Source organism: Desmodus rotundus, chromosome 8, assembly GCF_022682495.2.
Source record: "Desmodus rotundus isolate HL8 chromosome 8, HLdesRot8A.1, whole genome shotgun sequence".
In the NCBI taxonomy this organism is placed as follows: Eukaryota; Metazoa; Chordata; class Mammalia; order Chiroptera; family Phyllostomidae; genus Desmodus; species Desmodus rotundus.
The window spans coordinates 21,484,087-21,495,604 of NC_071394.1; the positions used below are offsets into that span (position 1 = coordinate 21,484,087).

At 38.5% G+C, this 11,518-nt stretch overlaps 1 pseudogene; it reads right to left on the reverse strand.

Moving 5' to 3' along the window:
* Nucleotides 1–11,059: 11,059 nt before the first annotated feature.
* Nucleotides 11,060–11,208, reverse strand: LOC112315783 (U2 spliceosomal RNA; annotated as a pseudogene).
* Between the last annotated feature and the right edge of the window lie 310 nt (nt 11,209–11,518).

Sequence of the window (11,518 nt, forward strand, 5' to 3'; positions counted from 1 at the left end):
TGACCATTAGTTTGACTTGAACTGTGGGAAGAACAGTTGACTAAAAAAGTGTTTATATGTGTGTGTGTGTGTGTTTATTAAAGTGCTTATACATATATCATATTCCCAGAAGCTACTACATTCTCTTAGAAAACAGAATGAACATTTAAGTGAAACAGCATTTAGAAGTTAAAAAAAAAATTTACCGAAACAGATTGCTCCCAGAACATCTGGGGAAAAAAGTGGAAAAACTCCCTATGGCATCTCTAGATACTTGAATAGACAGCAAGTAAGAACTGTAGCTTTCTTTTTATTTTATTTTTCAGCTAAATTATCCTAAGAACACATTTCTCCAGCACAGAAATGCCAGTGGGATGAGAGATGGTAACGCACCAGGAGACTCGAGGTTTTGTGTGTTTGAAACTTATATTCTACTATAATGACTAAATTGTAGAGAAGCAAAACTAATGTGTGTGTGTGTGTGTGTGTTTAAATTTACCCAGTGTTTTTTTGGTTCTGTCTTCTAGGAGCAGACAAAACATCTTTTGTGTTTTGTTTGTTTGCTTGTTTGTTTTTAAAAGTTCACTCAAATTTTATAAAATAATGTAAGACAAGGAAAATTAAAGTTATATTACATTGGAACAATACATTTTCTCAGAAAAGAAATGCCAAAGTCATAAAAAGGTATAAAGTGGCATGCAGTGTTTTTTCCACATTATTTAAATTGGTAAGACTTCTTTTGTCTTTCAACTTTCAATTTCACTATGAAACTGAAGTAAATACAATGATTGTTATTGACTGAATACTAGATGAGGTCCTGGCATTTAAAAGAACATAGATATTGTCTTATAAGCTTGCTTTTGATTTTAATTCAAGAATAATTATGCTGGATTCTTATATCTGACTGGAAAAAAAAAACCACATGTGGTTGTGTGTTTTGGCATATGTTCTTCCAGATTTTTCACTGATAGTCATGATAACCAACACAGGAAATTTAGATTTGAAAGGTCTTTCTGCAGGAGATACGAATCATCACCCTAAGAATAATTTGAACACCTATTGGTTACTTTTACTTGAAGACCTATGTATATATACATGTCAGTGACTTTAAATGATGGAGAGTAGGGACCTGGAACTCCAAAGAATAAACTTTTGGAACAGGTACCTGCCTAACACCGTGCTTCTTTCCAGCTCCACAACTGTCACCAGAAAAAGATTTGGGTAAGTGAAAATGAAATTAGTGAAAACATAATGTTTTTATAACAGACATTTTTTCAGTTGTTTATAGCTTTCCCCTGAGAGCAGAATTAAAATTATAAAGCATAGCTTTAATGTATATTATTACCGTAGAGGAAAAGAATGTAAGTGCATGCACACATATGCGTGCACACGCACGCACACACGTAGAGGCTAGATTGTAGCATCAAACAGAGATGTGGGTCTTGTGCAATCAACAAAACACTGTTGTGCAATAATTAAAAGAATTTTTAAACTGAAGATTAAATTGGAATGTTGTTATAAACATAAGGGAAATAGACAACATTTTTCCTTGTATCAAAAGAAAACTCATTTCTAAAAATAAGCGTCCTCTTTGTGATGGCCCTTTAAAATTATTTTAAGTAATTCCACTCACAGATGAGCTCTTGGGTCCACAGCACTTGGCTGTAAGTGATTCGCTCTTTGATCCTGCAGCCTTTAATCAGGTGTGTATCCAGAAGAAGAAAGCATCGACTTGGCACTATCACCAGCCAGACTGCATCTCTCTGCAAGTGGATTGAACACGGCATGACTAAAACACGCTGCTGGGTCCTGAAAGGTTGCCTTTTGTAGGAATTTAAGGAAATACTGATTGGTTAAAGCTATTTCCCATTTCTAAACCTTATTGTTATCAAATCGAGGAAACAGGGACCTATGTAAAATTACCAACTTAAAAAATCGCCTTGATTTTGTAAAAAAGGAAAGTTTTTGTTATCTTTCATGGTTCATTTTACTTTCCCAGAAATGAGAATGGAGTAAAAGGAAGGACTGAGAATGTTGCCTTGTCTTTTAAGAGTTGTTATTGACCATCAGTGGTCAATTCCTTTTAATGTGAAATTGATGTAGTGTAATCTAAATGTCCTCATTTTTCCTTTTCACTTAGAGTATCTTGGATAGTTCCTTCACAAATGCAAAAATCAAAGATTTATTCTTCTACTCTTTTTGTTCCACTTCCCACTCCCACTCAAATCCGTATTTCTTATCACTACTGATTCTGTCATTTAGACACAAGACCATCTTTGTCTTCCCTTTTGCTCACACTATCTGAACAGTGTCTCCCCCTATTAATTAGTAATTTCGTGGTTAAGAACTATGTTTGAATTCTTAGCCAGTTATAAATTTTATGCTCTTGGAAAGTTACTTAACTTCTGTAAAGACTTTTTTTAAAGTACATTTTATTGATTATGCTGTTACAGTTGTCCCATTTTTTTCTCCCCTTTATCCCCTCCGCCCTGCATCCCCTTCCCTCCAGCATTTCCCCCCCTTAGTTCCTGTCCATGGGTCATACATATAAGTTCTTGGGCTTCTCCATTTCCTATTCTATTCTTAACCTCCCCCTGTCTATTTTGTACCTACCAATTATGCTTCTTATCCCTATACCATTTCCCCCATTCCCCCCCCCCTGCTGATAACCCTCCATGTCATTTCCATTTCTGTGCTTCTGTTCCTGATCTAGTCGTTTGCTTAGTTTGTTCTTGTTTTTGTTTTTTTAGATTCAGGTGTTGATAGTTGTGAGTTTGTTGTCATTTTACTGTTCATATTTTTTATTTTCTTTTTCCTAGATAAGTCCCTTTAACATTTCATATAATAAGGCCTTGGTGATGATGAACTCCTTTAACTTGACCTTATCTGGGAAGCACTTTTTCTGCCCTTCCATTCTAAATGATAGCTTTGCTGAATAGAGTAATCTTGGATGTAGGTCCTTGCCTTTCATGACTTGGAGTACTTCTTTCCAGCCCCTCCTTGCCTACAAGGTTTCTTCTGAGAAATCAGCTGATAGTCTTATGGGAACTACTTTGTAGGTAACTGTCTCCTTTTCTCTTGCTGCTTTTAAGATTCTCTCCTTATCTTTAATCTCGAGTGAGTAATTTAATTATGATGTGTCTTGGTGTGTTCCTCCTTGGGTCCAGTTTCTTTGGAACTCTCTGAGCTTCCTGGACTTGCATGCCTATGTCCTTTGCTAGATTTGAGAAGTGTCCCTTCATTGCTTTTACAAATAAATGTTCAATTTCTTGCTCTTGCTCTTGTCTTTCTGGCACCCCTGTGATTCAGATGTTGGAATGTTTAAAGTTGTCCCAGAGGCTCCTAAGCCTCTCCTCACATTTTTGATTTGTTTCTTCATTCTGTTCTGGTTAGATGTTTATTTCTTCCTTTTATTCCAACTCTTTGATCTGAGTCCCAGTTTCCTTCCCTTCACTGTTGGTTCCCTCTATATTTTGCTTTATTTCACTTTGCATAGCTTTCACTTCTTCCTCTTATTTTGCATCCATATTCAGACATTTCTGTGAGCATCCTGATTACCAGTGTTTTGAAGTGTGCATCTGATAGGTTGTCTGTGTCCTTGTCACTTAGTTCTTTTTCTGGGGTTTTGATCTGTTCTTTCATTTGGGCCCTGTTTCTTTGTCTTGGTGCACCTGTCATGTTGTAAGGGGTGGAGCCTTAGGAATTCACCAGGGTGGGGCAACCCCTGTCACTGCGTAGTGGCGCTGTATGTGGGGGAGAGGCCAGAGAGGGAACAATGCTGTTTGCTTGGCTCTCATCCCACTTTTAGTCACTTCCCCACTACCCACAAGGGAACTGGGCCCTTCTGGTGCTGATTCCCAGGTGAGTGGGTTTGTGTATGTTCTCAGACCCTGTGGGTCTGTCCAATAGACTCTTCTGTGAGACTGGCAGTTTCTCCTGCCACTGCAACCCCCACAAGTTTTTACAGCCAGTTGTTTTGAGTCTTTAGTTCCCTGTGCTGGAATCCTGGGTTGCTTGGCCTGTCTCATTCCCCTGTTGTTCTTCCTGGCTTATCTGCATGCAAATGTGGGACTGCTCTGTCCACCAGCTGCCAGGGTTTTCTCCTGCTGCGACAACCCTCACCGGTTTTTACAGTCAAAAGTTCTGAGACTTTATTTTCTTGGCTCTGAACCCTGGGTTGTGTGATATGTCTTGTTCCCAAGCTGTTCCCCCTGATTTATCAACACATGAATGTGGGACTGACTGGTCTGCCAGCAACCTGGTGCATCCAGTCTGTTGGATACCTCCTTGCCATGCATCCTCTCTACCCTGGCTGTCCATGTGTTCCCCTCCTACCTGTCTGGATAAATTTTTCTTCTTTAACTTCTTGCTTGTTGGACTTCATACAGTTTGATTTTCTGGCAGTTCTGGTTGCTTTCTGTTTTGTTTTGTTTGTTTTGTTTTGTTTTTCTCATTTTAAAGATTTTATTTATTTATTTTTAGAAAAAGGGGAAGGGAGGGAGAAAGTGAGAGAGAGAAACATCAATGTGTGGTTGCCTTTCATTCAACCCCAACTGGGAACCTGGCCTGGAACCCAGGCATGTGCCTTTGAGTGGAAATCAAACTGGTGATCCTTTGGTTTGCAGGCCAGTGCTCAGTCCACTGAGCCCCACTAGCTAGGGCTGTTTTTTGTTTTTAAATTTGTTGTTGTCCTTTTGGTTGTGCGAGGAAGCAAGGCATATCTATCTACACCTCCACGTTGGCTGGAAGTCCAGTAAAAAAACTTTTTAATACGTATTTTGTAGGTAAGTAGGATTAAATGAATTAGGACTAATTAATAGTATTAAACAATTCATGTGAAGCAATTAACATAGGGCCTGCACCCAACACACGTTAGCTACTACTCTTCCCCTCCTCCTTTCTCCATCCCTGCTTGCCCTGGACTTTTCTCCCCGCCCTCCTTTCTCTTCCTTCTCCTCCGGCCGTTTTCCTTTTCCTCTCTGAGTGACTGCTTGGCACAAGGTAAACATTCTATAAAATGGTCCTTCTCGCTGTTATAAAACTGTCTCCTCTCCAGGAATCAAGCACTCATCATTTTTCCTCTGGAATACTGAATTAAGTTAATTGGTCTGCCATGTCTTATTTATCTCTGCCCTTCATATTAAAAAAAGTCTGTATCCATTGACTTGGATTTGTAGAAGTACAATTTTTTAAATCAAATCATGCATTTGGCATTGGGAAATGAAACAAGGCAAAAACCACTGTTAATAACTTATGCTTTTGCTTTCTGATCATATCCTGTCTTCATATAGTGGCTGTCTATGCAGACTTATTTTGAAGATTTTTAAATGACTTAGAGAACATATATACTGTTCTACTTAAAAAAGACATTACTATGTGCTAGGCACAGTGACTTTAGTGCTGGACATACATTATCCTATTTAGTTCTCACAAACCTATGAAAATGTGTCTGGTTATTACCATCCAATTTACAGAGAGGGAAGCAAACACAGGGTTATGCTTAAGATCATATAGCTATAAATAGTAGGGAAAGACTTGAACCCAGATGGTCTAATTCCAGAGCTTGTGCTTCTCAACATTAGCCTATATTGCCCCCCTCCCTCCACCTGTCCAACCCTGCTTCCAGGAATAATTAAATAATTTAGCAAAGTGCATCCTCAACCTAGAATTTTCAGAGTACTTGAGTTAAAATGAAGAATGATTCCTGGAAATTTAACTCTTAAGAGGGAAAGTAAATTCCTTTCTAATAGTACTGCAAAGTAAATCTTACCATTGGTTTTTTATCTTTTTTCATGGCTAGTCAAGTAACGTTTTCTCATTCCTTAATTATCTGAAAAAAGAAATCATGTCTGAAGGACGGCACCTGAGTTGAAGAGACAAAATAATGACCTATGAGAAATAGTTGAAGAATCTGGAGGTATTTAACATTGAGAAGACTGGTGGGAAATGAAAACTTTTCCAGCATTTGAAAGGCTTGCATAGAAAGGAAGGATTACATATGCTTTGTGTGGCCCAAGAGGACAGAATTAGAACCACTTGTGAAGAGCAATTAGACGAGAGCTTTCTAACAATTAGAACTGGAAAGACCTTAACCAACCACAGTTTAACTCTCCTCGTCTAGCCCAGAGACGTTAAACTTTCAGGGAAAAGACAGGTAGCCCAGGTCTCGCAAGAATGTCACAGACCTTCAGTTGTGCTCGCTTGGCCTCTGAGGTCAGGCTATAATGTGAAAGCATGCTTTTTCATAAAATGTCAAGTTATAAATGCAATACATAATAAAAAGTAGGATTCCATGGAACCAAAAACCTGCCTAATAGTTCATAATTAATTGGCCTAGAACTTTGTGGCTTAAAACAACGATAATCATTTATTTCTCATAGTCTCTTAGTTACATTCAGAATAAGCTCAGTTACTTAGCTCTCACTGAGGGTCCCTCATGAGATTACAGTCCTACATTGGCTGGGGCTGCAGTTAATTGAAGGCTTTGAGGGGTGCTGGAAGATCCCTAACTAAGGTGGCAAATTGGCGCTGGCTACAGAGGAGGGGCCTTAGTTCTTCTCGACATGGATTATTGCACAGGGCTGGTTGGGTGCCCGCATGGCCTGACAGTTATTTTTGTGCAACTTTTTCCTCATAATGAAGGGAGGACAGATGACTGTCCAGCTCTTTTCATGTCAGAGCCGAAACTGGAAGTGCTGGATTTGTCTCCTGACATTTTATTTGAATTTTTTATTCTGTCTTTCTTGTTTTGGATTTTAAGGTCTTTCTTATTTTTCTTTACCATATTTAGTAGCATAGTAAATAATTTCAGTAACTTTCTGTTTTATTATCTGAGCAAGCTGTGTAAATGCTTTTTATTTTTCAAGTTTTGTCTTTGCTATGTCTCTTTTTGAGGGGTGGTTTCCATTCTTTTTAAATTTTTATTTTATTTGCTATATACATGCCAAAGGAAACTGGGAATGTATGAAATTTCCCCAGCAAAAAGAGAGGGGAGTCTAGCCCCAGGAAACTCCAATGTTTAATAGTTAGGTTGAGAAGGAAACATATTGTTTTTATAAATGTTATGAATTTGTCCCTTTGGACAACTTTGACTATATTACACAAACTGTTATTCATTAAGAGTAACACTTTTAATTTGGAAAGAGTTTAGTTCCTTTTGTTTAAATTTTCATTATTAATTTATGAATTTATTGTTTTGCAATTTAGAAATTAGCCTGTTATAATTTAATTTTGCAGAACTTATTTATCTTTTATGTTTGGCTTAGTGGAGGTCGGTATATTAATGTTACATAGATGCTTTAAAAATTTTGTGAACTGTTTGACAAATGGATCATTAATTTAATTGTTAATCAATTCTTCATATCTCTATGTTCTTATGTTTTTGTTTCCTATCTACTATGACAGAATTTATAGTGGCATGTTAAAATTTTCTATCTGACGTATATTTCTAAATATTTCACATATACTTTAATGATTATTTTTACATTTTAGGACTATGTAATTTGATACAGACTTTTATACAGTTATTATTGGTTTTTACAATGTATTATTATACACATGAGTATATCTTTTTTTCCACTTAATGTTTTCTTCCTTCAAATCACCTTTTTATGATATTGTTTTGACACCTGTTTGTGTTTATTTGATATTTGTAGGGTATCTGATAATTTTAAACTAGCCTGTCATTTTTGAGTTCCTGTCATGTGAAGAATTTGGCTTTTGTTTATACCTACTCTGATAGTCTTTTCTTTTCCGTTGCATTTTTTTTTTTTAAGAGACAGAAACATTGATGCAAGAGAGAAACACTGATTGGTTGCCTCCTGTATGTGCCGGGAGTGGGAATCCTACGTGCCCCCAGTGGGATGGAACCTGCAACCTAGGCATGTGCCTTAATCAGGAATTGAACCAGCAACCTCTTGGTTACTGGACGATGTTCCAACCAACTGAGCCACACTGGCCAGGGCATATCTAATCTGATAGTCTTTATCTTTACATTAAGACAGTTTCAGTCCTAGTTCTATATATATTTTAACTTCTATGTATATTTTTATATAATTGAATGTATACTGCATACATAAATTTTGTCATATGCTTCTGATTTTTCAGTGTGACAGAACAGTTTTCCTTGTCAAAACTCTTTTCATAATTATAGTGAATGATGTTACTGTACTATAATTTTACAATATAATTTTTCGATTGTTGAATATTATGTTATAATTGTTTCAAGTAGTGTTTCAATGAACTTGTGTATTTTGATTTAGAGTGGATTCTCAGAAGTGGAATTAGTCAGTCAAAATATACAAACATTTATAATAAGGCTTTTGATATGTAATTTCACTTTTTATGAAATTTATTCCTCTTTTATCAGTGACTGAGACTGAATTTAAATAAATATACTAGAGTTTGTACCCCAAATTACCGTTCCCCCTGAGAGAGGACGTTCTGCACAGATGAGTGCCTGTGTAACATGCTACAGATTCTGAAACTCTTCTTCACGAGTTTACCTCAAGGCCTGAAGCATGACTGTTTAGGGCTTTTTCGTGTGGTGATCTTCGTTTTTGAGAATAGACTTGATTTTTAGAAATAGAAGTCTTTTGAATTCATGTTTTATGAGTTAGAAGGAAGAGTAAACTGGATAATATTGCCTTCCATGAAAATCTTATTATATGTCTAACTGGATAATGCAGTATTTTGATCCAAATCTGTCTGACTTCCAAGTCGATGCACCTACCTGGACTTAAAGTCAGAAGACAAATATGTATTGCATTCCCATTTTATTTTTGCCACTGTGCTAGGTACCAAGATTAGAGTAGGAACCATAATAGACATAATTTATGTTCTTTTTTCCCCTTTGCCCATTTATCTATTTATTTATTTTATTTTAAATAATTATATTTTTAAATCAGAGTTGACATACTATACCATTTGACATCATACAGCTATTATAATATTAATGACTATATTCCCTAGGCTGTACATTTTATCCCTGTACCTGTTCTGTAACTACCAATTTATACTTCTTAATCTCTTCACCTTTTCCACCTATCGATATGTATTTATTGCCACTTTGTTATTCATATTTTTGATCTCTTTCTTCTTCTTAAAGAAGAGCCTTTAACATTTCTTGTAATACTGGTTGGTGGTGATGAACTACTTCTTGTCTGGGAAGCTCTTTATCTGTCCTTCAATTCTAAATGATAGCTTTTCTGAGTAGAGTAATCTTGCCATTCCCTTCTGGTCTGCAAAGTTTCTGTTGGGAAATCAGATGATAGTCTTATGTGAGCTCCCTTGTAGTTGGCTGTTTTTCTCTTGCTGCTTTTAAAATTCTATCTGCCTTTAACCTTTGGCATTTTAATTATTATGTGTCTCTGTGTGGGCCTCTTTGGGTTCATCTTATTTGGGACTCTGCACTTCCTGGACTTCTATGGTCTATTTCCTTTACCAGATTAGGGAAGTTTTCCATAGTTGTTTTTTCACATGGGTTTTCAATTTCTTGCTCTCTGTCTCTTCTCCTTCCGGCATCCCCCACGATGTGAGTGTTGGTATGCTTGAAGGCGTCCCAGAGGCTCCTTACACTGTCCTCATTTTTTTTTTCATTCTTCTTTCTTTTTGCTGTTCTGATTGGATGTTTTCTGCTTCCTTATCTTTCAAATTTCGATTCAGTCCTCTGCTTCATCTACTCTACTGTGGACTCCCTGTATTGTATTCTTCATTTCAGTTAATATATTCTTCATTTTTGACTGGTTCTTTTTTTCTTTCCTGTATCTTTATTGAGGTTCTCACTAAGTTCATCTACTCTTCCCCTAAATTCAGTGAGCATCCTTATAACCAGTGTTTGTGTCCATTTTGATTGTCTCTATTTTGTTTAGCTCTTTTTCTGGAGTTTTGTCCTGTTCTTTCATGTGGGACATGTTTCTTTGTCTTCTCATGTTGGCTACCTCCCTGTGTTTATTTCCGTGTATTAAGCAGAGCTGCTGTATCTCCTAGGTTTGGTAGAGTGGGCTTATATAGTAGGTGTCCTGTAGGGTCCAGTGGCACAGCCTTCCCATCACCCAGGCTGGATACTCCAGGTGCACCTTCCCTGCCCCATGTGGGCTGCTGTGTACAACCTCCGTGGAGCCTTGATTGCTGTTGGCACCTCAATGGAAGGAATTTACCCCTAGGCCAATAGGCTGGGAGAACTGGCTGTGAACACCGTGGAGAATCAGCTTGCAGAGGTCAACCCCATGGAGAAGGACACACTTCACCAGGGCTCTGGTGCCCACTGAGTCCACACCTTGAATGTGTTGCTTGTGGAGGTGGTTGGATGGTGCTCTGGTGTGGTCTGAAGCTGGCCACACAGTGCACTGGCTCTGGGGCCTCCTGGGAGGTGCTGGCCAATGTCACCTATGCCCTGCCTGAGGGTACCCAGCATGAGCTACAAAGCCTTCTGCAGATAGTTGCTACTTGGGCTGGCCTTGGTCAGAGAGAGGCCAAGCTGCAAACCAAAGCCAGCTGCTGCAAGTACTTGTCCTGGCCACTTATAGCAAGAGGTAAAAGGCACACTAAGGCTAGATGCTGCTTGCTTGAGAGGTTTTAGGAAAGTCCAAAGCAATGAGCCAAGATAGGCCTTTTGTATGGAAAAGCCACTGGAAACAGCTTGGGTGTGTCTACATGTTGGATGGGGCAAAGCCTCAGGGAATCACCTGGGTGGGGCCACGTGTTAGCCAGGTGGATGGAGACTCAGATATAGCACCATCCTGCTGCCTCTGAGTGGGGGGCTCAGGAAAGGGACAGTGGCATCAGCCAGCTCTTTGGTCTGGGATAAAGCTATCCCCCAGCTCTCATCCTGATGCTAGACAATTGAGTTGCTACCCCAGTGCTGGAGCTCAGAGGGAGTAATTCTGAGTAAGTGTGTGTGGGGGCCCTTTGAAAGGTGCACCTGAGACTCCAGAAGCAATCTACCTCACTCAGCCACAATCCCTATTGGGTTTTACAGCCAGAAGTTATGGGGACTTCTTTTCCTGGCACTGGAACCCTGGGCTGGGGGCCTGGTGTGAGACTGGGACCCCTTGCTCCTCAGGAGAAACCTTTTCAGCCAAGATATTTCTCCCAATTTTTAACCACCACACGTGTGTGACTAGCCACGTCCACGTCTGCACCCTTCCTACCAGTCTTAATGTGCCTTCTTTTTTAAACTGATCAGAACAGATACTACACTTGATCTTAGCCAAAAGTCCGAGAAGCGATATTGTGCCTTCTTTTTTATATCCTTAGTTGTAGAACTTCTGTTTAGCTACATTAAGGCAGTTCTGAATGATAGGTGTTTGGTAGCTTAGTTGTTGGGGTGATTCAAGTACTGCATTTATCTACGTGACCATGTTGACCGGAACTCCCCACATTTACCGCTTTTGGTTCTTATGCAGCTAACAATCTAGCTTACATTCAGCTTTCTTCTTTCACTTATGCTCTTTTAAGCATATAAGTAATGGTACTCTTATAAACTTCATCTTGTTACTTGATAGTGCTTGTGTACTCCACCTTATGTTAGTGCCATTAC